Here is a 26,088-nt window from a genome sequence, read left to right on the forward strand (position 1 = left end):
CTCTACAGCACCTCCATACATGGCTACCTCACTGGTCAATAAAGGAAATGAATTACTAGTGCATTACACACATTTTGACACTGGAGACATAACTTTTTTCAGTCATTCCGTATCCAGATATAGAGATTTGCAGCATGTAGGACTTTAATGGTCACCCACTTACGGATTTGAATGTTTTGCCACATTCATGAGTGCAAACTTGCTCCCCAGTAAAGACGAACATGTGCTCCTCAATGCACACACTGGGCAATGCAGTCCACTCTAAATCGACGATTAATGACATGCTCGTTTTGTGCAATGGAGTTTCAGTCAATTGGAAAACATTTTGAAAAGTTATATTGCTACAGAAGCCTAGCCTTAAAAAAAGTGGATTTCACTTCTAAATGATTACATGAGGAAGGAAAGGAGACCAGATGCAAAAAAGGTGCTGTGGCTTAGTTGGTTAAAGCGCCTGTCTAGTAAACAGGAGATCCTGAGTTTGAATGTCAGCAGCGCCTGTCTGCTTTTTTTTCGACCAATCTGTCTCCCCAATGTTAAAACTTTGTACAAAGATTGCTATTTCATGCTATTTAGAAGCACAGTCAGGCTTAAAATGTTGGCAAAGCCTCCAAGAACTCTGGACTCAACTACCTTAGAGTCATATTGCCCAAGGTTGCGATGCCATCAGAAATAGCACATATTAGAATGAGCAATTCATATTTCCTGCTTAATTTTTTGTAAAAGAAGCAAAGGTACGCCTGAACCGTGACTTGAACCCTGGACCCTCAGATTAAAAGTCTGATGCTCTACCGACTGAGCTATCCAGGCACAGGGATCACTGCCCATTTGAAACTTGATTTTCACTCTACAGCACCTCCATACATGGCTACCTCACTGGTCAATAAAGGAAATTAATTACTAGTGCATTACACACATTTTGACACTGGAGACATAACTTTTTTCAGTCATTCCGTATCCAGATATAGAGATTTGCAGCATCTAGGACTTTAATGTTCACCCACTTACGGATTTGAATGTTTTGCCACATTCATGAGTGCAAACTTGCTCCCCAGTAAAGACGAACATGTGCTCCTCAATGCACACACTGGGCAATGCAGTCCACTCTAAATCGACGATTAATGACATGCTCGTTTTGTGCAATGGAGTTTCAGTCAATTGGAAAACATTTTGAAAAGTTATATTGCAACAGAAGCCCAGCGTTAAAAAAGTGGATTTCACTTCTAAATGATTACATGAGGAAGGAAAGGAGACCAGATGCAAAAAAGGTGCTGTGGCTTAGTTGGTTAAAGCGCCTGTCTAGTAAACAGGAGATCCTGAGTTTGAATGTCAGCAGCGCCTGTCTGCTTTTTTTTCGACCAATATGTCTCCCCAATGTTAAAACTTTGTACAAAGATTGCTATTTCATGCTATTTAGAAGCACAGTCAGGCTTGAAATGTTGGCAAAGCCTCCAAGAACTCTGGACTCCACTACCTTAGAGTCATATTGCCCAAGGTTGCGATGCCATCAGAAATAGCACATATTAGAATGAGCAATTCATATTTCCTGCTTAATTTTTTGTAAAAGAAGCAAAGGTACGCCTGAACAGGGACTTGAACCCTGGACCCTCAGATTAAAAGTCTGATGCTCTACCGACTGAGCTATCCAGGCACAGGGATCACTGCCCATTTGAAACTTGATTTTCACTCTACAGCACCTCCATACATGGCTACCTCACTGGTCAATAAAGGAAATGAATTACTAGTGCATTACACACATTTTGACACTGGAGACATAACTTTTTTCAGTCATTCCGTATCCAGATATAGAGATTTGCAGCATGTAGGACATTAATGGTCACCCACTTACGGATTTGAATGTTTTGCCACATTCATGAGTGCAAACTTGCTCCCCAGTAAAGACGAACATGTGCTCCTCAATGCACACACTGGGCAATGCAGTCCACTCTAAATCGACGATTAATGACATGCTCGTTTTGTGCAATGGAGTTTCAGTCAATTGGAAAACATTTTGAAAAGTTATATTGCAACAGAAGCCCAGCCTTAAAAAAGTGGATTTCACTTCTAAATGATTACATGAGGAAGGAAAGGAGACCAGATGCAAAAAAGGTGCTGCGGCTTAGTTGGTTAAAGCGCCTGTCTAGTAAACAGGAGATCCTGAGTTCGAATCTCAGCAGCGCCTGTCTGCTTTTTTTTCGACCAATCTGTCTCCCCAATATTAAAACTTTGTACAAAGATTGCTATTTCATGCTATTTAGAAGCACAGTCAGGCTTGAAATGTTGGCAAAGCATCCAAGAACTCTGGACTCCACTACCTTAGAGTCATATTGCCCAAGGTTGCGATGCCATCAGAAATAGCACATATTAGAATGAGCAATTCATATTTCCTGCTTAATTTTTTGTAAAAGAAGCAAAGGTACGCCTAAACAGGGACTTGAACCCTGGACCCTCAGATTAAAAGTCTGATGCTCTACCGACTGAGCTATCCAGGCACAGGGATTACTGCCCATTTGAAACTTGATTTTCACTCTACAGCACCTCCATACATGGCTACCTCACTGGGCAATAAAGGAAATGAATTACTAGTGCATTACACACATTTTGACACTGGAGACATAACTTTTTTCAGTCATTCCGTATCCAGATATAGAGATTTGCAGCATCTAGGACTTTAATGTTCACCCACTTACGGATTTGAATGTTTTGCCACATTCATGAGTGCAAACTTGCTCCCCAGTAAAGACGAACATGTGCTCCTCAATGCACACACTGGGCAATGCAGTCCACTCTAAATCGACGATTAATGACATGCTCGTTTTGTGCAATGGAGTTTCAGTCAATTGGAAAACATTTTGAAAAGTTATATTGCAACAGAAGCCCAGCCTTAAAAAAGTGGATTTCACTTCTAAATGATTACATGAGGAAGGAAAGGAGACCAGATGCAAAAAAGGTGCTGCGGCTTAGTTGGTTAAAGCGCCTGTCTAGTAAACAGGAGATCCTGAGTTCAAATCTCAGCAGCGCCTGTCTGCTTTTTTTTCGACCAATCTGTCTCCCCAATATTAAAACTTTGTACAAAGATTGCTATTTCATGCTATTTAGAAGCACAGTCAGGCTTGAAATGTTGGCAAAGCATCCAAGAACTCTGGACTCCACTACCTTAGAGTCATATTGCCCAAGGTTGCGATGCCATCAGAAATAGCACATATTAGAATGAGCAATTCATATTTCCTGCTTAATTTTTTGTAAAAGAAGCAAAGGTACACCTGAACAGGGACTTGAACCCTGGACCCTCAGATTAAAAGTCTGATGCTCTACCGACTGAGCTATCCAGGCACAGGGATCACTGCCCATTTGAAACTTGATTTTCACTCTACAGCACCTCCATACATGGCTACCTCACTGGTCAATAAAGGAAATGAATTACTAGTGCATTACACACATTTTGACACTGGAGACATAACTTTTTTCAGTCATTCCGTATCCAGATATAGAGATTTGCAGCATGTAGGACTTTAATGGTCACCCACTTACGGATTTGAATGTTTTGCCACATTCATGAGTGCAAACTTGCTCCCCAGTAAAGACGAACATGTGCTCCTCAATGCACACACTGGGCAATGCAGTCCACTCTAAATCGACGATTAATGACATGCTCGTTTTGTGCAATGGAGTTTCAGTCAATTGGAAAACATTTTGAAAAGTTATATTGCTACAGAAGCCTAGCCTTAAAAAAAGTGGATTTCACTTCTAAATGATTACATGAGGAAGGAAAGGAGACCAGATGCAAAAAAGGTGCTGTGGCTTAGTTGGTTAAAGCGCCTGTCTAGTAAACAGGAGATCCTGAGTTTGAATGTCAGCAGCGCCTGTCTGCTTTTTTTTCGACCAATCTGTCTCCCCAATGTTAAAACTTTGTACAAAGATTGCTATTTCATGCTATTTAGAAGCACAGTCAGGCTTGAAATGTTGGCAAAGCCTCCAAGAACTCTGGACTCCACTACCTTAGAGTCATATTGCCCAAGGTTGCGATGCCATCAGAAATAGCACATATTAGAATGAGCAATTCATATTTCCTGCTTAATTTTTTGTAAAAGAAGCAAAGGTACGCCTGAACTGTGACTTGAACCCTGGACCCTCAGATTAAAAGTCTGATGCTCTACCGACTGAGCTATCCAGGCACAGGGATCACTGCCCATTTGAAACTTGATTTTCACTCTACAGCACCTCCATACATGGCTACCTCACTGGTCAATAAAGGAAATTAATTACTAGTGCATTACACACATTTTGACACTGGAGACATAACTTTTTTCAGTCATTCCGTATCCAGATATAGAGATTTGCAGCATGTAGGACTTTAATGGTCACCCACTTACGGATTTGAATGTTTTGCCACATTCATGAGTGCAAACTTGCTCCCCAGTAAAGACGAACATGTGCTCCTCAATGCACACACTGGGCAATGCAGTCCACTCTAAATCGACGATTAATGACATGCTCGTTTTGTGCAATGGAGTTTCAGTCAATTGGAAAAAATTTTGAAAAGTTATATTGCAACAGAAGCCCAGCCTTAAAAAAGTGGATTTCACTTCTAAATGATTACATGAGGAAGGAAAGGAGACCAGATGCAAAAAAGGTGCTGCGGCTTAGTTGGTTAAAGCGCCTGTCTAGTAAACAGGAGATCCTGAGTTCGAATCTCAGCAGCGCCTGTCTGCTTTTTTTTCGACCAATCTGTCTCCCCAATATTAAAACTTTGTACAAAGATTGCTATTTCATGCTATTTAGAAGCACAGTCAGGCTTGAAATGTTGGCAAAGCATCCAAGAACTCTGGACTCCACTACCTTAGAGTCATATTGCCCAAGGTTGCGATGCCATCAGAAATAGCACATATTAGAATGAGCAATTCATATTTCCTGCTTAATTTTTTGTAAAAGAAGCAAAGGTACGCCTGAACAGGGACTTGAACCCTGGACCCTCAGATTAAAAGTCTGATGCTCTACCGACTGAGCTATCCAGGCACAGGGATCACTGCCCATTTGAAACTTGATTTTCACTCTACAGCACCTCCATACATGGCTACCTCACTGGTCAATAAAGGAAATGAATTACTAGTGCATTACACACATTTTGACACTGGAGACATAACTTTTTTCAGTCATTCCGTATCCAGATATAGAGATTTGCAGCATCTAGGACTTTAATGGTCACCCACTTACGGATTTGAATGTTTTGCCACATTCATGAGTGCAAACTTGCTCCCCAGTAAAGACGAACATGTGCTCCTCAATGCACACACTGGGCAATGCAGTCCACTCTAAATCGACGATTAATGACATGCTCGTTTTGTGCAATGGAGTTTCAGTCAATTGGAAAACATTTTGAAAAGTTATATTGCAACAGAAGCCCAGCGTTAAAAAAGTGGATTTCACTTCTAAATGATTACATGAGGAAGGAAAGGAGACCAGATGCAAAAAAGGTGCTGTGGCTTAGTTGGTTAAAGCGCCTGTCTAGTAAACAGGAGATCCTGAGTTCGAATCTCACCAGCGCCTGTCTGCTTTTTTTTCGACCAATCTGTCTCCCCAATATTAAAACTTTGTACAAAGATTGCTATTTCATGCTATTTAGAAGCAGAGTCAGGCTTGAAATGTTGGCAAAGCATCCAAGAACTCTGGACTCCACTACCTTAGAGTCATATTGCCCAAGGTTGCGATGCCATCAGAAATAGCACATATTAGAATGAGCAATTCATATTTCCTGCTTAATTTTTTGTAAAAGAAGCAAAGGTACGCCTGAACAGGGACTTGAACCCTGGACCCTCAGATTAAAAGTCTGATGCTCTACCGACTGAGCTATCCAGGCACAGGGATCACTGCCCATTTGAAACTTGATTTTCACTCTACAGCACCTCCATACATGGCTACCTCACTGGTCAATAAAGGAAATGAATTACTAGTGCATTACACACATTTTGACACTGGAGACATAACTTTTTTCAGTCATTCCGTATCCAGATATAGAGATTTGCAGCATGTAGGACTTTAATGGTCACCCACTTACGGATTTGAATGTTTTGCCACATTCATGAGTGCAAACTTGCTCCCCAGTAAAGACGAACATGTGCTCCTCAATGCACACACTGGGCAATGCAGTCCACTCTAAATCGACGATTACTGACATGCTCGTTTTGTGCAATGGAGTTTCAGTCAATTGGAAAACATTTTGAAAAGTTATATTGCAACAGAAGCCTAGCCTTAAAAAAAGTGGATTTCACTTCTAAATGATTACATGAGGAAGGAAAGGAGACCAGATGCAAAAAAGGTGCTGTGGCTTAGTTGGTTAAAGCGCCTGTCTAGTAAACAGGAGATCCTGAGTTTGAATCTCAGCAGCGCCTGTCTGCTTTTTTTTCGACCAATCTGTCTCCCCAATGTTAAAACTTTGTACAAAGATTGCTATTTCATGCTATTTAGAAGCACAGTCAGGCTTGAAATGTTGGCAAAGCCTCCAAGAACTCTGGACTCCACTACCTTAGAGTCATATTGCCCAAGGTTGCGATGCCATCAGAAATAGCACATATTAGAATGAGCAATTCATATTTCCTGCTTAATTTTTTGTAAAAGAAGCAAAGGTACACCTGAACAGTGACCTGAACCCTGGACCCTCAGATTAAAAGTCTGATGCTCTACCGACTGAGCTATCCAGGCACAGGGATCACTGCCCATTTGAAACTTGATTTTCACTCTACAGTACCTCCATACATGGCTACCTCACTGGTCAATAAAGGAAATGAATTACTAGTGCATTACACACATTTTGACACTGGAGACATAACTTTTTTCAGACATTCCGTATCCAGATATAGAGATTTGCAGCATCTAGGACTTTAATGTTCACCCACTTACGGATTTGAATGTTTTGCCACATTCATGAGTGCAAACTTGCTCCCCAGTAAAGACGAACATGTGCTCCTCAATGCACACACTGGGCAATGCAGTCCACTCTAAATCGACGATTAATGACATGCTCGTTTTGTGCAATGGAGTTTCAGTCAATTGGAAAACATTTTGAAAAGTTATATTGCAACAGAAGCCCAGCCTTAAAAAAGTGGATTTCACTTCTAAATGATTACATGAGGAAGGAAAGGAGACCAGATGCAAAAAAGGTGCTGCGGCTTAGTTGGTTAAAGCGCCTGTCTAGTAAACAGGAGATCCTGAGTTTGAATCTCAGCAGCGCCTGTCTGCTTTTTTTTCGACCAATCTGTCTCCCCAATATTAAAACTTTGTACAAAGATTGCTATTTCATGCTATTTAGAAGCACAGTCAGGCTTGAAATGTTGGCAAAGCATCCAAGAACTCTGGACTCCACTACCTTAGAGTCATATTGCCCAAGGTTGCGATGCCATCAGAAATAGCACATATTAGAATGAGCAATTCATATTTCCTGCTTAATTTTTTGTAAAAGAAGCAAAGGTACGCCTGAACAGGGACTTGAACCCTGGACCCTCAGATTAAAAGTCTGATGCTCTACCGACTGAGCTATCCAGGCACAGGGATCACTGCCCATTTGAAACTTGATTTTCACTCTACAGCACCTCCATACATGGCTACCTCACTGGTCAATAAAGGAAATGAATTACTAGTGCATTACACACATTTTGACACTGGAGACATAACTTTTTTCAGTCATTCCGTATCCAGATATAGAGATTTGCAGCATGTAGGACATTAATGGTCACCCACTTACGGATTTGAATGTTTTGCCACATTCATGAGTGCAAACTTGCTCCCCAGTAAAGACGAACATGTGCTCCTCAATGCACACACTGGGCAATGCAGTCCACTCTAAATCGACGATTAATGACATGCTCGTTTTGTGCAATGGAGTTTCAGTCAATTGGAAAACATTTTGAAAAGTTATATTGCAACAGAAGCCCAGCCTTAAAAAAGTGGATTTCACTTCTAAATGATTACATGAGGAAGGAAAGGAGACCAGATGCAAAAAAGGTGCTGCGGCTTAGTTGGTTAAAGCGCCTGTCTAGTAAACAGGAGATCCTGAGTTCGAATCTCAGCAGCGCCTGTCTGCTTTTTTTTCGACCAATCTGTCTCCCCAATATTAAAACTTTGTACAAAGATTGCTATTTCATGCTATTTAGAAGCACAGTCAGGCTTGAAATGTTGGCAAAGCATCCAAGAACTCTGGACTCCACTACCTTAGAGTCATATTGCCCAAGGTTGCGATGCCATCAGAAATAGCACATATTAGAATGAGCAATTCATATTTCCTGCTTAATTTTTTGTAAAAGAAGCAAAGGTACGCCTAAACAGGGACTTGAACCCTGGACCCTCAGATTAAAAGTCTGATGCTCTACCGACTGAGCTATCCAGGCACAGGGATTACTGCCCATTTGAAACTTGATTTTCACTCTACAGCACCTCCATACATGGCTACCTCACTGGGCAATAAAGGAAATGAATTACTAGTGCATTACACACATTTTGACACTGGAGACATAACTTTTTTCAGTCATTCCGTATCCAGATATAGAGATTTGCAGCATCTAGGACTTTAATGTTCACCCACTTACGGATTTGAATGTTTTGCCACATTCATGAGTGCAAACTTGCTCCCCAGTAAAGACGAACATGTGCTCCTCAATGCACACACTGGGCAATGCAGTCCACTCTAAATCGACGATTAATGACATGCTCGTTTTGTGCAATGGAGTTTCAGTCAATTGGAAAACATTTTGAAAAGTTATATTGCAACAGAAGCCCAGCGTTAAAAAAGTGGATTTCACTTCTAAATGATTACATGAGGAAGGAAAGGAGACCAGATGCAAAAAAGGTGCTGTGGCTTAGTTGGTTAAAGCGCCTGTCTAGTAAACAGGAGATCCTGAGTTCGAATCTCACCAGCGCCTGTCTGCTTTTTTTTCGACCAATCTGTCTCCCCAATATTAAAACTTTGTACAAAGATTGCTATTTCATGCTATTTAGAAGCACAGTCAGGCTTGAAATGTTGGCAAAGCATCCAAGAACTCTGGACTCCACTACCTTAGAGTCATATTGCCCAAGGTTGCGATGCCATCAGAAATAGCACATATTAGAATGAGCAATTCATATTTCCTGCTTAATTTTTTGTAAAAGAAGCAAAGGTACGCCTGAACAGGGACTTGAACCCTGGACCCTCAGATTAAAAGTCTGATGCTCTACCGACTGAGCTATCCAGGCACAGGGATCACTGCCCATTTGAAACTTGATTTTCACTCTACAGCACCTCCATACATGGCTACCTCACTGGTCAATAAAGGAAATGAATTACTAGTGCATTACACACATTTTGACACTGGAGACATAACTTTTTTCAGTCATTCCGTATCCAGATATAGAGATTTGCAGCATGTAGGACTTTAATGGTCACCCACTTACGGATTTGAATGTTTTGCCACATTCATGAGTGCAAACTTGCTCCCCAGTAAAGACGAACATGTGCTCCTCAATGCACACACTGGGCAATGCAGTCCACTCTAAATCGACGATTAATGACATGCTCGTTTTGTGCAATGGAGTTTCAGTCAATTGGAAAACATTTTGAAAAGTTATATTGCTACAGAAGCCTAGCCTTAAAAAAAGTGGATTTCACTTCTAAATGATTACATGAGGAAGGAAAGGAGACCAGATGCAAAAAAGGTGCTGTGGCTTAGTTGGTTAAAGCGCCTGTCTAGTAAACAGGAGATCCTGAGTTTGAATGTCAGCAGCGCCTGTCTGCTTTTTTTTCGACCAATCTGTCTCCCCAATGTTAAAACTTTGTACAAAGATTGCTATTTCATGCTATTTAGAAGCACAGTCAGGCTTGAAATGTTGGCAAAGCCTCCAAGAACTCTGGACTCCACTACCTTAGAGTCATATTGCCCAAGGTTGCGATGCCATCAGAAATAGCACATATTAGAATGAGCAATTCATATTTCCTGCTTAATTTTTTGTAAAAGAAGCAAAGGTACGCCTGAACCGTGACTTGAACCCTGGACCCTCAGATTAAAAGTCTGATGCTCTACCGACTGAGCTATCCAGGCACAGGGATCACTGCCCATTTGAAACTTGATTTTCACTCTACAGCACCTCCATACATGGCTACCTCACTGGTCAATAAAGGAAATTAATTACTAGTGCATTACACACATTTTGACACTGGAGACATAACTTTTTTCAGTCATTCCGTATCCAGATATAGAGATTTGCAGCATCTAGGACTTTAATGTTCACCCACTTACGGATTTGAATGTTTTGCCACATTCATGAGTGCAAACTTGCTCCCCAGTAAAGACGAACATGTGCTCCTCAATGCACACACTGGGCAATGCAGTCCACTCTAAATCGACGATTAATGACATGCTCGTTTTGTGCAATGGAGTTTCAGTCAATTGGAAAACATTTTGAAAAGTTATATTGCAACAGAAGCCCAGCGTTAAAAAAGTGGATTTCACTTCTAAATGATTACATGAGGAAGGAAAGGAGACCAGATGCAAAAAAGGTGCTGTGGCTTAGTTGGTTAAAGCGCCTGTCTAGTAAACAGGAGATCCTGAGTTCGAATCTCACCAGCGCCTGTCTGCTTTTTTTTCGACCAATCTGTCTCCCCAATATTAAAACTTTGTACAAAGATTGCTATTTCATGCTATTTAGAAGCAGAGTCAGGCTTGAAATGTTGGCAAAGCATCCAAGAACTCTGGACTCCACTACCTTAGAGTCATATTGCCCAAGGTTGCGATGCCATCAGAAATAGCACATATTAGAATGAGCAATTCATATTTCCTGCTTAATTTTTTGTAAAAGAAGCAAAGGTACGCCTGAACAGGGACTTGAACCCTGGACCCTCAGATTAAAAGTCTGATGCTCTACCGACTTAGCTATCCAGGCACAGGGATCACTGCCCATTTGAAACTTGATTTTCACTCTACAGCACCTCCATACATGGCTACCTCACTGGTCAATAAAGGAAATGAATTACTAGTGCATTACACACATTTTGACACTGGAGACATAACTTTTTTCAGTCATTCCGTATCCAGATATAGAGATTTGCAGCATGTAGGACTTTAATGGTCACCCACTTACGGATTTGAATGTTTTGCCACATTCATGAGTGCAAACTTGCTCCCCAGTAAAGACGAACATGTGCTCCTCAATGCACACACTGGGCAATGCAGTCCACTCTAAATCGACGATTACTGACATGCTCGTTTTGTGCAATGGAGTTTCAGTCAATTGGAAAACATTTTGAAAAGTTATATTGCAACAGAAGCCTAGCCTTAAAAAAAGTGGATTTCACTTCTAAATGATTACATGAGGAAGGAAAGGAGACCAGATGCAAAAAAGGTGCTGTGGCTTAGTTGGTTAAAGCGCCTGTCTAGTAAACAGGAGATCCTGAGTTTGAATCTCAGCAGCGCCTGTCTGCTTTTTTTTCGACCAATCTGTCTCCCCAATGTTAAAACTTTGTACAAAGATTGCTATTTCATGCTATTTAGAAGCACAGTCAGGCTTGAAATGTTGGCAAAGCCTCCAAGAACTCTGGACTCCACTACCTTAGAGTCATATTGCCCAAGGTTGCGATGCCATCAGAAATAGCACATATTAGAATGAGCAATTCATATTTCCTGCTTAATTTTTTGTAAAAGAAGCAAAGGTACGCCTGAACAGTGACTTGAACCCTGGACCCTCAGATTAAAAGTCTGATGCTCTACCGACTGAGCTATCCAGGCACAGGGATCACTGCCCATTTGAAACTTGATTTTCACTCTACAGTACCTCCATACATGGCTACCTCACTGGTCAATAAAGGAAATGAATTACTAGTGCATTACACACATTTTGACACTGGAGACATAACTTTTTTCAGACATTCCGTATCCAGATATAGAGATTTGCAGCATCTAGGACTTTAATGTTCACCCACTTACGGATTTGAATGTTTTGCCACATTCATGAGTGCAAACTTGCTCCCCAGTAAAGACGAACATGTGCTCCTCAATGCACACACTGGGCAATGCAGTCCACTCTAAATCGACAATTAATGACATGCTCGTTTTGTGCAATGGAGTTTCAGTCAATTGGAAAACATTTTGAAAAGTTATATTGCAACAGAAGCCCAGCCTTAAAAAAGTGGATTTCACTTCTAAATGATTACATGAGGAAGGAAAGGAGACCAGATGCAAAAAAGGTGCTGCGGCTTAGTTGGTTAAAGCGCCTGTCTAGTAAACAGGAGATCCTGAGTTTGAATCTCAGCAGCGCCTGTCTGCTTTTTTTTCGACCAATCTGTCTCCCCAATATTAAAACTTTGTACAAAGATTGCTATTTCATGCTATTTAGAAGCACAGTCAGGCTTGAAATGTTGGCAAAGCATCCAAGAACTCTGGACTCCACTACCTTAGAGTCATATTGCCCAAGGTTGCGATGCCATCAGAAATAGCACATATTAGAATGAGCAATTCATATTTCCTGCTTAATTTTTTGTAAAAGAAGCAAAGGTACGCCTGAACAGGGACTTGAACCCTGGACCCTCAGATTAAAAGTCTGATGCTCTACCGACTGAGCTATCCAGGCACAGGGATCACTGCCCATTTGAAACTTGATTTTCACTCTACAGCACCTCCATACATGGCTACCTCACTGGTCAATAAAGGAAATGAATTACTAGTGCATTACACACATTTTGACACTGGAGACATAACTTTTTTCAGTCATTCCGTATCCAGATATAGAGATTTGCAGCATGTAGGACATTAATGGTCACCCACTTACGGATTTGAATGTTTTGCCACATTCATGAGTGCAAACTTGCTCCCCAGTAAAGACGAACATGTGCTCCTCAATGCACACACTGGGCAATGCAGTCCACTCTAAATCGACGATTAATGACATGCTCGTTTTGTGCAATGGAGTTTCAGTCAATTGGAAAACATTTTGAAAAGTTATATTGCAACAGAAGCCCAGCCTTAAAAAAGTGGATTTCACTTCTAAATGATTACATGAGGAAGGAAAGGAGACCAGATGCAAAAAAGGTGCTGCGGCTTAGTTGGTTAAAGCGCCTGTCTAGTAAACAGGAGATCCTGAGTTCGAATCTCAGCAGCGCCTGTCTGCTTTTTTTTCGACCAATCTGTCTCCCCAATATTAAAACTTTGTACAAAGATTGCTATTTCATGCTATTTAGAAGCACAGTCAGGCTTGAAATGTTGGCAAAGCATCCAAGAACTCTGGACTCCACTACCTTAGAGTCATATTGCCCAAGGTTGCGATGCCATCAGAAATAGCACATATTAGAATGAGCAATTCATATTTCCTGCTTAATTTTTTGTAAAAGAAGCAAAGGTACGCCTAAACAGGGACTTGAACCCTGGACCCTCAGATTAAAAGTCTGATGCTCTACCGACTGAGCTATCCAGGCACAGGGATTACTGCCCATTTGAAACTTGATTTTCACTCTACAGCACCTCCATACATGGCTACCTCACTGGGCAATAAAGGAAATGAATTACTAGTGCATTACACACATTTTGACACTGGAGACATAACTTTTTTCAGTCATTCCGTATCCAGATATAGAGATTTGCAGCATCTAGGACTTTAATGTTCACCCACTTACGGATTTGAATGTTTTGCCACATTCATGAGTGCAAACTTGCTCCCCAGTAAAGACGAACATGTGCTCCTCAATGCACACACTGGGCAATGCAGTCCACTCTAAATCGACGATTAATGACATGCTCGTTTTGTGCAATGGAGTTTCAGTCAATTGGAAAACATTTTGAAAAGTTATATTGCAACAGAAGCCCAGCCTTAAAAAAGTGGATTTCACTTCTAAATGATTACATGAGGAAGGAAAGGAGACCAGATGCAAAAAAGGTGCTGCGGCTTAGTTGGTTAAAGCGCCTGTCTAGTAAACAGGAGATCCTGAGTTCAAATCTCAGCAGCGCCTGTCTGCTTTTTTTTCGACCAATCTGTCTCCCCAATATTAAAACTTTGTACAAAGATTGCTATTTCATGCTATTTAGAAGCACAGTCAGGCTTGAAATGTTGGCAAAGCATCCAAGAACTCTGGACTCCACTACCTTAGAGTCATATTGCCCAAGGTTGCGATGCCATCAGAAATAGCACATATTAGAATGAGCAATTCATATTTCCTGCTTAATTTTTTGTAAAAGAAGCAAAGGTACACCTGAACAGGGACTTGAACCCTGGACCCTCAGATTAAAAGTCTGATGCTCTACCGACTGAGCTATCCAGGCACAGGGATCACTGCCCATTTGAAACTTGATTTTCACTCTACAGCACCTCCATACATGGCTACCTCACTGGTCAATAAAGGAAATGAATTACTAGTGCATTACACACATTTTGACACTGGAGACATAACTTTTTTCAGTCATTCCGTATCCAGATATAGAGATTTGCAGCATGTAGGACTTTAATGGTCACCCACTTACGGATTTGAATGTTTTGCCACATTCATGAGTGCAAACTTGCTCCCCAGTAAAGACGAACATGTGCTCCTCAATGCACACACTGGGCAATGCAGTCCACTCTAAATCGACGATTAATGACATGCTCGTTTTGTGCAATGGAGTTTCAGTCAATTGGAAAACATTTTGAAAAGTTATATTGCTACAGAAGCCTAGCCTTAAAAAAAGTGGATTTCACTTCTAAATGATTACATGAGGAAGGAAAGGAGACCAGATGCAAAAAAGGTGCTGTGGCTTAGTTGGTTAAAGCGCCTGTCTAGTAAACAGGAGATCCTGAGTTTGAATGTCAGCAGCGCCTGTCTGCTTTTTTTTCGACCAATCTGTCTCCCCAATGTTAAAACTTTGTACAAAGATTGCTATTTCATGCTATTTAGAAGCACAGTCAGGCTTGAAATGTTGGCAAAGCCTCCAAGAACTCTGGACTCCACTACCTTAGAGTCATATTGCCCAAGGTTGCGATGCCATCAGAAATAGCACATATTAGAATGAGCAATTCATATTTCCTGCTTAATTTTTTGTAAAAGAAGCAAAGGTACGCCTGAACTGTGACTTGAACCCTGGACCCTCAGATTAAAAGTCTGATGCTCTACCGACTGAGCTATCCAGGCACAGGGATCACTGCCCATTTGAAACTTGATTTTCACTCTACAGCACCTCCATACATGGCTACCTCACTGGTCAATAAAGGAAATTAATTACTAGTGCATTACACACATTTTGACACTGGAGACATAACTTTTTTCAGTCATTCCGTATCCAGATATAGAGATTTGCAGCATGTAGGACTTTAATGGTCACCCACTTACGGATTTGAATGTTTTGCCACATTCATGAGTGCAAACTTGCTCCCCAGTAAAGACGAACATGTGCTCCTCAATGCACACACTGGGCAATGCAGTCCACTCTAAATCGACGATTAATGACATGCTCGTTTTGTGCAATGGAGTTTCAGTCAATTGGAAAAAATTTTGAAAAGTTATATTGCAACAGAAGCCCAGCCTTAAAAAAGTGGATTTCACTTCTAAATGATTACATGAGGAAGGAAAGGAGACCAGATGCAAAAAAGGTGCTGCGGCTTAGTTGGTTAAAGCGCCTGTCTAGTAAACAGGAGATCCTGAGTTCGAATCTCAGCAGCGCCTGTCTGCTTTTTTTTCGACCAATCTGTCTCCCCAATATTAAAACTTTGTACAAAGATTGCTATTTCATGCTATTTAGAAGCACAGTCAGGCTTGAAATGTTGGCAAAGCATCCAAGAACTCTGGACTCCACTACCTTAGAGTCATATTGCCCAAGGTTGCGATGCCATCAGAAATAGCACATATTAGAATGAGCAATTCATATTTCCTGCTTAATTTTTTGTAAAAGAAGCAAAGGTACGCCTGAACAGGGACTTGAACCCTGGACCCTCAGATTAAAAGTCTGATGCTCTACCGACTGAGCTATCCAGGCACAGGGATCACTGCCCATTTGAAACTTGATTTTCACTCTACAGCACCTCCATACATGGCTACCTCACTGGTCAATAAAGGAAATGAATTACTAGTGCATTACACACATTTTGACACTGGAGACATAACTTTTTTCAGTCATTCCGTATCCAGATATAGAGATTTGCAGCATCTAGGACTTTAATGGTCACCCACTTACGGATTTGAATGTTTTGCCACATTCATGAGTGCAAACTTGCTCCCCAGTAAAGACGAACATGTGCTCCTCAATGCACACACTGGGCAATGCAGTCCACTCTAAATCGACGATTAATGACATGCTCGTTTTGTGCAATGGAGTTTCAGTCAATTGGAAAACATTTTGAAAAGTTATATTGCAACAGAAGCCCAGCGTTAAAAAAGTGGATTTCACTTCTAAATGATTACATGAGGAAGGAAAGGAGACCAGATGCAAAAAAGGTGCTGTGGCTTAGTTGGTTAAAGCGCCTGTCTAGTAAACAGGAGATCCTGAGTTCGAATCTCACCAGCGCCTGTCTGCTTTTTTTTCGACCAATCTGTCTCCCCAATATTAAAACTTTGTACAAAGATTGCTATTTCATGCTATTTAGAAGCAGAGTCAGGCTTGAAATGTTGGCAAAGCATCCAAGAACTCTGGACTCCACTACCTTAGAGTCATATTGCCCAAGGTTGCGATGCCATCAGAAATAGCACATATTAGAATGAGCAATTCATATTTCCTGCTTAATTTTTTGTAAAAGAAGCAAAGGTACGCCTGAACAGGGACTTGAACCCTGGACCCTCAGATTAAAAGTCTGATGCTCTACCGACTGAGCTATCCAGGCACAGGGATCACTGCCCATTTGAAACTTGATTTTCACTCTACAGCACCTCCATACATGGCTACCTCACTGGTCAATAAAGGAAATGAATTACTAGTGCATTACACACATTTTGACACTGGAGACATAACTTTTTTCAGTCATTCCGTATCCAGATATAGAGATTTGCAGCATGTAGGACTTTAATGGTCACCCACTTACGGATTTGAATGTTTTGCCACATTCATGAGTGCAAACTTGCTCCCCAGTAAAGACGAACATGTGCTCCTCAATGCACACACTGGGCAATGCAGTCCACTCTAAATCGACGATTACTGACATGCTCGTTTTGTGCAATGGAGTTTCAGTCAATTGGAAAACATTTTGAAAAGTTATATTGCAACAGAAGCCTAGCCTTAAAAAAAGTGGATTTCACTTCTAAATGATTACATGAGGAAGGAAAGGAGACCAGATGCAAAAAAGGTGCTGTGGCTTAGTTGGTTAAAGCGCCTGTCTAGTAAACAGGAGATCCTGAGTTTGAATCTCAGCAGCGCCTGTCTGCTTTTTTTTCGACCAATCTGTCTCCCCAATGTTAAAACTTTGTACAAAGATTGCTATTTCATGCTATTTAGAAGCACAGTCAGGCTTGAAATGTTGGCAAAGCCTCCAAGAACTCTGGACTCCACTACCTTAGAGTCATATTGCCCAAGGTTGCGATGCCATCAGAAATAGCACATATTAGAATGAGCAATTCATATTTCCTGCTTAATTTTTTGTAAAAGAAGCAAAGGTACGCCTGAACAGTGACCTGAACCCTGGACCCTCAGATTAAAAGTCTGATGCTCTACCGACTGAGCTATCCAGGCACAGGGATCACTGCCCATTTGAAACTTGATTTTCACTCTACAGTACCTCCATACATGGCTACCTCACTGGTCAATAAAGGAAATGAATTACTAGTGCATTACACACATTTTGACACTGGAGACATAACTTTTTTCAGACATTCCGTATCCAGATATAGAGATTTGCAGCATCTAGGACTTTAATGTTCACCCACTTACGGATTTGAATGTTTTGCCACATTCATGAGTGCAAACTTGCTCCCCAGTAAAGACGAACATGTGCTCCTCAATGCACACACTGGGCAATGCAGTCCACTCTAAATCGACGATTAATGACATGCTCGTTTTGTGCAATGGAGTTTCAGTCAATTGGAAAACATTTTGAAAAGTTATATTGCAACAGAAGCCCAGCCTTAAAAAAGTGGATTTCACTTCTAAATGATTACATGAGGAAGGAAAGGAGACCAGATGCAAAAAAGGTGCTGCGGCTTAGTTGGTTAAAGCGCCTGTCTAGTAAACAGGAGATCCTGAGTTCAAATCTCAGCAGCGCCTGTCTGCTTTTTTTTTCGACCAATCTGTCTCCCCAATATTAAAACTTTGTACAAAGATTGCTATTTCATGCTATTTAGAAGCACAGTCAGGCTTGAAATGTTGGCAAAGCATCCAAGAACTCTGGACTCCACTACCTTAGAGTCATATTGCCCAAGGTTGCGATGCCATCAGAAATAGCACATATTAGAATGAGCAATTCATATTTCCTGCTTAATTTTTTGTAAAAGAAGCAAAGGTACGCCTGAACAGGGACTTGAACCCTGGACCCTCAGATTAAAAGTCTGATGCTCTACCGACTGAGCTATCCAGGCACAGGGATCACTGCTCATTTGAAACTTGATTTTCACTCTACAGCACCTCCATACATGGCTACCTCACTGGTCAATAAAGGAAATGAATTACTAGTGCATTACACACATTTTGACACTGGAGACATAACTTTTTTCAGTCATTCCGTATCCAGATATAGAGATTTGCAGCATGTAGGACTTTAATGGTCACCCACTTACGGATTTGAATGTTTTGCCACATTCATGAGTGCAAACTTGCTCCCCAGTAAAGACGAACATGTGCTCCTCAATGCACACACTGGGCAATGCAGTCCACTCTAAATCGACGATTAATGACATGCTCGTTTTGTGCAATGGAGTTTCAGTCAATTGGAAAACATTTTGAAAAGTTATATTGCTACAGAAGCCTAGCCTTAAAAAAAGTGGATTTCACTTCTAAATGATTACATGAGGAAGGAAAGGAGACCAGATGCAAAAAAGGTGCTGTGGCTTAGTTGGTTAAAGCGCCTGTCTAGTAAACAGGAGATCCTGAGTTTGAATGTCAGCAGCGCCTGTCTGCTTTTTTTTCGACCAATATGTCTCCCCAATGTTAAAACTTTGTACAAAGATTGCTATTTCATGCTATTTAGAAGCACAGTCAGGCTTGAAATGTTGGCAAAGCCTCCAAGAACTCTGGACTCCACTACCTTAGAGTCATATTGCCCAAGGTTGCGATGCCATCAGAAATAGCACATATTAGAATGAGCAATTCATATTTCCTGCTTAATTTTTTGTAAAAGAAGCAAAGGTACGCCTGAACCGTGACTTGAACCCTGGACCCTCAGATTAAAAGTCTGATGCTCTACCGACTGAACTATCCAGGCACAGGGATCACTGCCCATTTGAAACTTGATTTTCACTCTACAGCACCTCCATACATGGCTACCTCACTGGTCAATAAAGGAAATTAATTACTAGTGCATTACACACATTTTGACACTGGAGACATAACTTTTTTCAGTCATTCCGTATCCAGATATAGAGATTTGCAGCATCTAGGACTTTAATGTTCACCCACTTACGGATTTGAATGTTTTGCCACATTCATGAGTGCAAACTTGCTCCCCAGTAAAGACGAACATGTGCTCCTCAATGCACACACTGGGCAATGCAGTCCACTCTAAATCGACGATTAATGACATGCTCGTTTTGTGCAATGGAGTTTCAGTCAATTGGAAAACATTTTGAAAAGTTATATTGCAACAGAAGCCCAGCGTTAAAAAAGTGGATTTCACTTCTAAATGATTACATGAGGAAGGAAAGGAGACCAGATGCAAAAAAGGTGCTGTGGCTTAGTTGGTTAAAGCGCCTGTCTAGTAAACAGGAGATCCTGAGTTCGAATCTCACCAGCGCCTGTCTGCTTTTTTTTCGACCAATCTGTCTCCCCAATATTAAAACTTTGTACAAAGATTGCTATTTCATGCTATTTAGAAGCACAGTCAGGCTTGAAATGTTGGCAAAGCATCCAAGAACTCTGGACTCCACTACCTTAGAGTCATATTGCCCAAGGTTGCGATGCCATCAGAAATAGCACATATTAGAATGAGCAATTCATATTTCCTGCTTAATTTTTTGTAAAAGAAGCAAAGGTACGCCTGAACAGGGACTTGAACCCTGGACCCTCAGATTAAAAGTCTGATGCTCTACCGACTGAGCTATCCAGGCACAGGGATCACTGCCCATTTGAAACTTGATTTTCACTCTACAGCACCTCCATACATGGCTACCTCACTGGTCAATAAAGGAAATGAATTACTAGTGCATTACACACATTTTGACACTGGAGACATAACTTTTTTCAGTCATTCCGTATCCAGATATAGAGATTTGCAGCATGTAGGACTTTAATGGTCACCCACTTACGGATTTGAATGTTTTGCCACATTCATGAGTGCAAACTTGCTCCCCAGTAAAGACGAACATGTGCTCCTCAATGCACACACTGGGCAATGCAGTCCACTCTAAATCGACGATTAATGACATGCTCGTTTTGTGCAATGGAGTTTCAGTCAATTGGAAAACATTTTGAAAAGTTATATTGCTACAGAAGCCTAGCCTTAAAAAAAGTGGATTTCACTTCTAAATGATTACATGAGGAAGGAAAGGAGACCAGATGCAAAAAAGGTGCTGTGGCTTAGTTGGTTAAAGCGCCTGTCTAGTAAACAGGAGATCCTGAGTTTGAATGTCAGCAGCGCCTGTCTGCTTTTTTTTCGACCAATCTGTCTCCCCAATGTTAAAACTTTGTACAAAGATTGCTATTTCATGCTATTTAGAAGCACAGTCAGGCTTAAAATGTTGGCAAAGCCTCCAAGAACTCTGGACTCAACTACCTTAGAGTCATATTGCCCAAGGTTGCGATGCCATCAGAAATAGCACATATTAGAATGAGCAATTCATATTTCCTGCTTAATTTTTTGTAAAAGAAGCAAAGGTACGCCTGAACCGTGACTTGAACCCTGGACCCTCAGATTAAAAGTCTGATGCTCTACCGACTGAGCTATCCAGGCACAGGGATCACTGCCCATTTGAAACTTGATTTTCACTCTACAGCACCTCCATACATGGCTACCTCACTGGTCAATAAAGGAAATTAATTACTAGTGCATTACACACATTTTGACACTGGAGACATAACTTTTTTCAGTCATTCCGTATCCAGATATAGAGATTTGCAGCATCTAGGACTTTAATGTTCACCCACTTACGGATTTGAATGTTTTGCCACATTCATGAGTGCAAACTTGCTCCCCAGTAAAGACGAACATGTGCTCCTCAATGCACACACTGGGCAATGCAGTCCACTCTAAATCGACGATTAATGACATGCTCGTTTTGTGCAATGGAGTTTCAGTCAATTGGAAAACATTTTGAAAAGTTATATTGCAACAGAAGCCCAGCGTTAAAAAAGTGGATTTCACTTCTAAATGATTACATGAGGAAGGAAAGGAGACCAGATGCAAAAAAGGTGCTGTGGCTTAGTTGGTTAAAGCGCCTGTCTAGTAAACAGGAGATCCTGAGTTTGAATGTCAGCAGCGCCTGTCTGCTTTTTTTTCGACCAATATGTCTCCCCAATGTTAAAACTTTGTACAAAGATTGCTATTTCATGCTATTTAGAAGCACAGTCAGGCTTGAAATGTTGGCAAAGCCTCCAAGAACTCTGGACTCCACTACCTTAGAGTCATATTGCCCAAGGTTGCGATGCCATCAGAAATAGCACATATTAGAATGAGCAATTCATATTTCCTGCTTAATTTTTTGTAAAAGAAGCAAAGGTACGCCTGAACAGGGACTTGAACCCTGGACCCTCAGATTAAAAGTCTGATGCTCTACCGACTGAGCTATCCAGGCACAGGGATCACTGCCCATTTGAAACTTGATTTTCACTCTACAGCACCTCCATACATGGCTACCTCACTGGTCAATAAAGGAAATGAATTACTAGTGCATTACACACATTTTGACACTGGAGACATAACTTTTTTCAGTCATTCCGTATCCAGATATAGAGATTTGCAGCATGTAGGACATTAATGGTCACCCACTTACGGATTTGAATGTTTTGCCACATTCATGAGTGCAAACTTGCTCCCCAGTAAAGACGAACATGTGCTCCTCAATGCACACACTGGGCAATGCAGTCCACTCTAAATCGACGATTAATGACATGCTCGTTTTGTGCAATGGAGTTTCAGTCAATTGGAAAACATTTTGAAAAGTTATATTGCAACAGAAGCCCAGCCTTAAAAAAGTGGATTTCACTTCTAAATGATTACATGAGGAAGGAAAGGAGACCAGATGCAAAAAAGGTGCTGCGGCTTAGTTGGTTAAAGCGCCTGTCTAGTAAACAGGAGATCCTGAGTTCGAATCTCAGCAGCGCCTGTCTGCTTTTTTTTCGACCAATCTGTCTCCCCAATATTAAAACTTTGTACAAAGATTGCTATTTCATGCTATTTAGAAGCACAGTCAGGCTTGAAATGTTGGCAAAGCATCCAAGAACTCTGGACTCCACTACCTTAGAGTCATATTGCCCAAGGTTGCGATGCCATCAGAAATAGCACATATTAGAATGAGCAATTCATATTTCCTGCTTAATTTTTTGTAAAAGAAGCAAAGGTACGCCTAAACAGGGACTTGAACCCTGGACCCTCAGATTAAAAGTCTGATGCTCTACCGACTGAGCTATCCAGGCACAGGGATTACTGCCCATTTGAAACTTGATTTTCACTCTACAGCACCTCCATACATGGCTACCTCACTGGGCAATAAAGGAAATGAATTACTAGTGCATTACACACATTTTGACACTGGAGACATAACTTTTTTCAGTCATTCCGTATCCAGATATAGAGATTTGCAGCATCTAGGACTTTAATGTTCACCCACTTACGGATTTGAATGTTTTGCCACATTCATGAGTGCAAACTTGCTCCCCAGTAAAGACGAACATGTGCTCCTCAATGCACACACTGGGCAATGCAGTCCACTCTAAATCGACGATTAATGACATGCTCGTTTTGTGCAATGGAGTTTCAGTCAATTGGAAAACATTTTGAAAAGTTATATTGCAACAGAAGCCCAGCCTTAAAAAAGTGGATTTCACTTCTAAATGATTACATGAGGAAGGAAAGGAGACCAGATGCAAAAAAGGTGCTGCGGCTTAGTTGGTTAAAGCGCCTGTCTAGTAAACAGGAGATCCTGAGTTCAAATCTCAGCAGCGCCTGTCTGCTTTTTTTTCGACCAATCTGTCTCCCCAATATTAAAACTTTGTACAAAGATTGCTATTTCATGCTATTTAGAAGCACAGTCAGGCTTGAAATGTTGGCAAAGCATCCAAGAACTCTGGACTCCACTACCTTAGAGTCATATTGCCCAAGGTTGCGATGCCATCAGAAATAGCACATATTAGAATGAGCAATTCATATTTCCTGCTTAATTTTTTGTAAAAGAAGCAAAGGTACACCTGAACAGGGACTTGAACCCTGGACCCTCAGATTAAAAGTCTGATGCTCTACCGACTGAGCTATCCAGGCACAGGGATCACTGCCCATTTGAAACTTGATTTTCACTCTACAGCACCTCCATACATGGCTACCTCACTGGTCAATAAAGGAAATGAATTACTAGTGCATTACACACATTTTGACACTGGAGACATAACTTTTTTCAGTCATTCCGTATCCAGATATAGAGATTTGCAGCATGTAGGACTTTAATGGTCACCCACTTACGGATTTGAATGTTTTGCCACATTCATGAGTGCAAACTTGCTCCCCAGTAAAGACGAACATGTGCTCCTCAATGCACACACTGGGCAATGCAGTCCACTCTAAATCGACGATTAATGACATGCTCGTTTTGTGCAATGGAGTTTCAGTCAATTGGAAAACATTTTGAAAAGTTATATTGCTACAGAAGCCTAGCCTTAAAAAAAGTGGATTTCACTTCTAAATGATTACATGAGGAAGGAAAGGAGACCAGATGCAAAAAAGGTGCTGTGGCTTAGTTGGTTAAAGCGCCTGTCTAGTAAACAGGAGATCCTGAGTTTGAATGTCAGCAGCGCCTGTCTGCTTTTTTTTCGACCAATCTGTCTCCCCAATGTTAAAACTTTGTACAAAGATTGCTATTTCATGCTATTTAGAAGCACAGTCAGGCTTGAAATGTTGGCAAAGCCTCCAAGAACTCTGGACTCCACTACCTTAGAGTCATATTGCCCAAGGTTGCGATGCCATCAGAAATAGCACATATTAGAATGAGCAATTCATATTTCCTGCTTAATTTTTTGTAAAAGAAGCAAAGGTACGCCTGAACTGTGACTTGAACCCTGGACCCTCAGATTAAAAGTCTGATGCTCTACCGACTGAGCTATCCAGGCACAGGGATCACTGCCCATTTGAAACTTGATTTTCACTCTACAGCACCTCCATACATGGCTACCTCACTGGTCAATAAAGGAAATTAATTACTAGTGCATTACACACATTTTGACACTGGAGACATAACTTTTTTCAGTCATTCCGTATCCAGATATAGAGATTTGCAGCATGTAGGACTTTAATGGTCACCCACTTACGGATTTGAATGTTTTGCCACATTCATGAGTGCAAACTTGCTCCCCAGTAAAGACGAACATGTGCTCCTCAATGCACACACTGGGCAATGCAGTCCACTCTAAATCGACGATTAATGACATGCTCGTTTTGTGCAATGGAGTTTCAGTCAATTGGAAAAAATTTTGAAAAGTTATATTGCAACAGAAGCCCAGCCTTAAAAAAGTGGATTTCACTTCTAAATGATTACATGAGGAAGGAAAGGAGACCAGATGCAAAAAAGGTGCTGCGGCTTAGTTGGTTAAAGCGCCTGTCTAGTAAACAGGAGATCCTGAGTTCGAATCTCAGCAGCGCCTGTCTGCTTTTTTTTCGACCAATCTGTCTCCCCAATATTAAAACTTTGTACAAAGATTGCTATTTCATGCTATTTAGAAGCACAGTCAGGCTTGAAATGTTGGCAAAGCATCCAAGAACTCTGGACTCCACTACCTTAGAGTCATATTGCCCAAGGTTGCGATGCCATCAGAAATAGCACATATTAGAATGAGCAATTCATATTTCCTGCTTAATTTTTTGTAAAAGAAGCAAAGGTACGCCTGAACAGGGACTTGAACCCTGGACCCTCAGATTAAAAGTCTGATGCTCTACCGACTGAGCTATCCAGGCACAGGGATCACTGCCCATTTGAAACTTGATTTTCACTCTACAGCACCTCCATACATGGCTACCTCACTGGTCAATAAAGGAAATGAATTACTAGTGCATTACACACATTTTGACACTGGAGACATAACTTTTTTCAGTCATTCCGTATCCAGATATAGAGATTTGCAGCATCTAGGACTTTAATGGTCACCCACTTACGGATTTGAATGTTTTGCCACATTCATGAGTGCAAACTTGCTCCCCAGTAAAGACGAACATGTGCTCCTCAATGCACACACTGGGCAATGCAGTCCACTCTAAATCGACGATTAATGACATGCTCGTTTTGTGCAATGGAGTTTCAGTCAATTGGAAAACATTTTGAAAAGTTATATTGCAACAGAAGCCCAGCGTTAAAAAAGTGGATTTCACTTCTAAATGATTACATGAGGAAGGAAAGGAGACCAGATGCAAAAAAGGTGCTGTGGCTTAGTTGGTTAAAGCGCCTGTCTAGTAAACAGGAGATCCTGAGTTCGAATCTCACCAGCGCCTGTCTGCTTTTTTTTCGACCAATCTGTCTCCCCAATATTAAAACTTTGTACAAAGATTGCTATTTCATGCTATTTAGAAGCAGAGTCAGGCTTGAAATGTTGGCAAAGCATCCAAGAACTCTGGACTCCACTACCTTAGAGTCATATTGCCCAAGGTTGCGATGCCATCAGAAATAGCACATATTAGAATGAGCAATTCATATTTCCTGCTTAATTTTTTGTAAAAGAAGCAAAGGTACGCCTGAACAGGGACTTGAACCCTGGACCCTCAGATTAAAAGTCTGATGCTCTACCGACTGAGCTATCCAGGCACAGGGATCACTGCCCATTTGAAACTTGATTTTCACTCTAC

The 26,088-nt window shown here is 41.1% G+C and overlaps 13 non-coding genes across 13 annotated transcripts; all 13 read right to left on the minus strand.

Annotated features, from left to right (window-relative positions):
* Positions 1-1,575: 1,575 nt before the first annotated feature.
* TRNAK-UUU (transfer RNA lysine (anticodon UUU)) lies at positions 1,576-1,648 on the minus strand. Its single transcript has one exon. It is a non-coding gene; the product is annotated as a tRNA-Lys (tRNA).
* A 3,292-nt stretch (positions 1,649-4,940) lies between these two features.
* Positions 4,941-5,013, minus strand: TRNAK-UUU (transfer RNA lysine (anticodon UUU)). Its single transcript has one exon. It is a non-coding gene; the product is annotated as a tRNA-Lys (tRNA).
* Positions 5,014-5,781: 768 nt separating this feature from the next.
* TRNAK-UUU (transfer RNA lysine (anticodon UUU)) lies at positions 5,782-5,854 on the minus strand. The gene has a single exon. It is a non-coding gene; the product is annotated as a tRNA-Lys (tRNA).
* Positions 5,855-7,464: 1,610 nt separating this feature from the next.
* Positions 7,465-7,537, minus strand: TRNAK-UUU (transfer RNA lysine (anticodon UUU)). Its single transcript has one exon. It is a non-coding gene; the product is annotated as a tRNA-Lys (tRNA).
* A 1,609-nt stretch (positions 7,538-9,146) lies between these two features.
* On the minus strand, positions 9,147-9,219 carry TRNAK-UUU (transfer RNA lysine (anticodon UUU)). Its single transcript has one exon. It is a non-coding gene; the product is annotated as a tRNA-Lys (tRNA).
* Positions 9,220-12,512: 3,293 nt separating this feature from the next.
* TRNAK-UUU (transfer RNA lysine (anticodon UUU)) lies at positions 12,513-12,585 on the minus strand. Its single transcript has one exon. It is a non-coding gene; the product is annotated as a tRNA-Lys (tRNA).
* Positions 12,586-15,877: 3,292 nt separating this feature from the next.
* Positions 15,878-15,950, minus strand: TRNAK-UUU (transfer RNA lysine (anticodon UUU)). Its single transcript has one exon. It is a non-coding gene; the product is annotated as a tRNA-Lys (tRNA).
* A 768-nt stretch (positions 15,951-16,718) lies between these two features.
* On the minus strand, positions 16,719-16,791 carry TRNAK-UUU (transfer RNA lysine (anticodon UUU)). The gene has a single exon. It is a non-coding gene; the product is annotated as a tRNA-Lys (tRNA).
* A 1,611-nt stretch (positions 16,792-18,402) lies between these two features.
* TRNAK-UUU (transfer RNA lysine (anticodon UUU)) lies at positions 18,403-18,475 on the minus strand. The gene has a single exon. It is a non-coding gene; the product is annotated as a tRNA-Lys (tRNA).
* A 1,610-nt stretch (positions 18,476-20,085) lies between these two features.
* Positions 20,086-20,158, minus strand: TRNAK-UUU (transfer RNA lysine (anticodon UUU)). Its single transcript has one exon. It is a non-coding gene; the product is annotated as a tRNA-Lys (tRNA).
* A 1,610-nt stretch (positions 20,159-21,768) lies between these two features.
* TRNAK-UUU (transfer RNA lysine (anticodon UUU)) lies at positions 21,769-21,841 on the minus strand. The gene has a single exon. It is a non-coding gene; the product is annotated as a tRNA-Lys (tRNA).
* Positions 21,842-25,133: 3,292 nt separating this feature from the next.
* TRNAK-UUU (transfer RNA lysine (anticodon UUU)) lies at positions 25,134-25,206 on the minus strand. Its single transcript has one exon. It is a non-coding gene; the product is annotated as a tRNA-Lys (tRNA).
* A 768-nt stretch (positions 25,207-25,974) lies between these two features.
* TRNAK-UUU (transfer RNA lysine (anticodon UUU)) lies at positions 25,975-26,047 on the minus strand. Its single transcript has one exon. It is a non-coding gene; the product is annotated as a tRNA-Lys (tRNA).
* Between the last annotated feature and the right edge of the window lie 41 nt (positions 26,048-26,088).

This window comes from Ambystoma mexicanum, unplaced genomic scaffold, assembly GCF_040938575.1.
Source record: "Ambystoma mexicanum isolate Mex_15411 unplaced genomic scaffold, UKY_AmexF1_1 Mex_scaf1, whole genome shotgun sequence".
Classification (NCBI taxonomy): Eukaryota; Metazoa; Chordata; class Amphibia; order Caudata; family Ambystomatidae; genus Ambystoma; species Ambystoma mexicanum.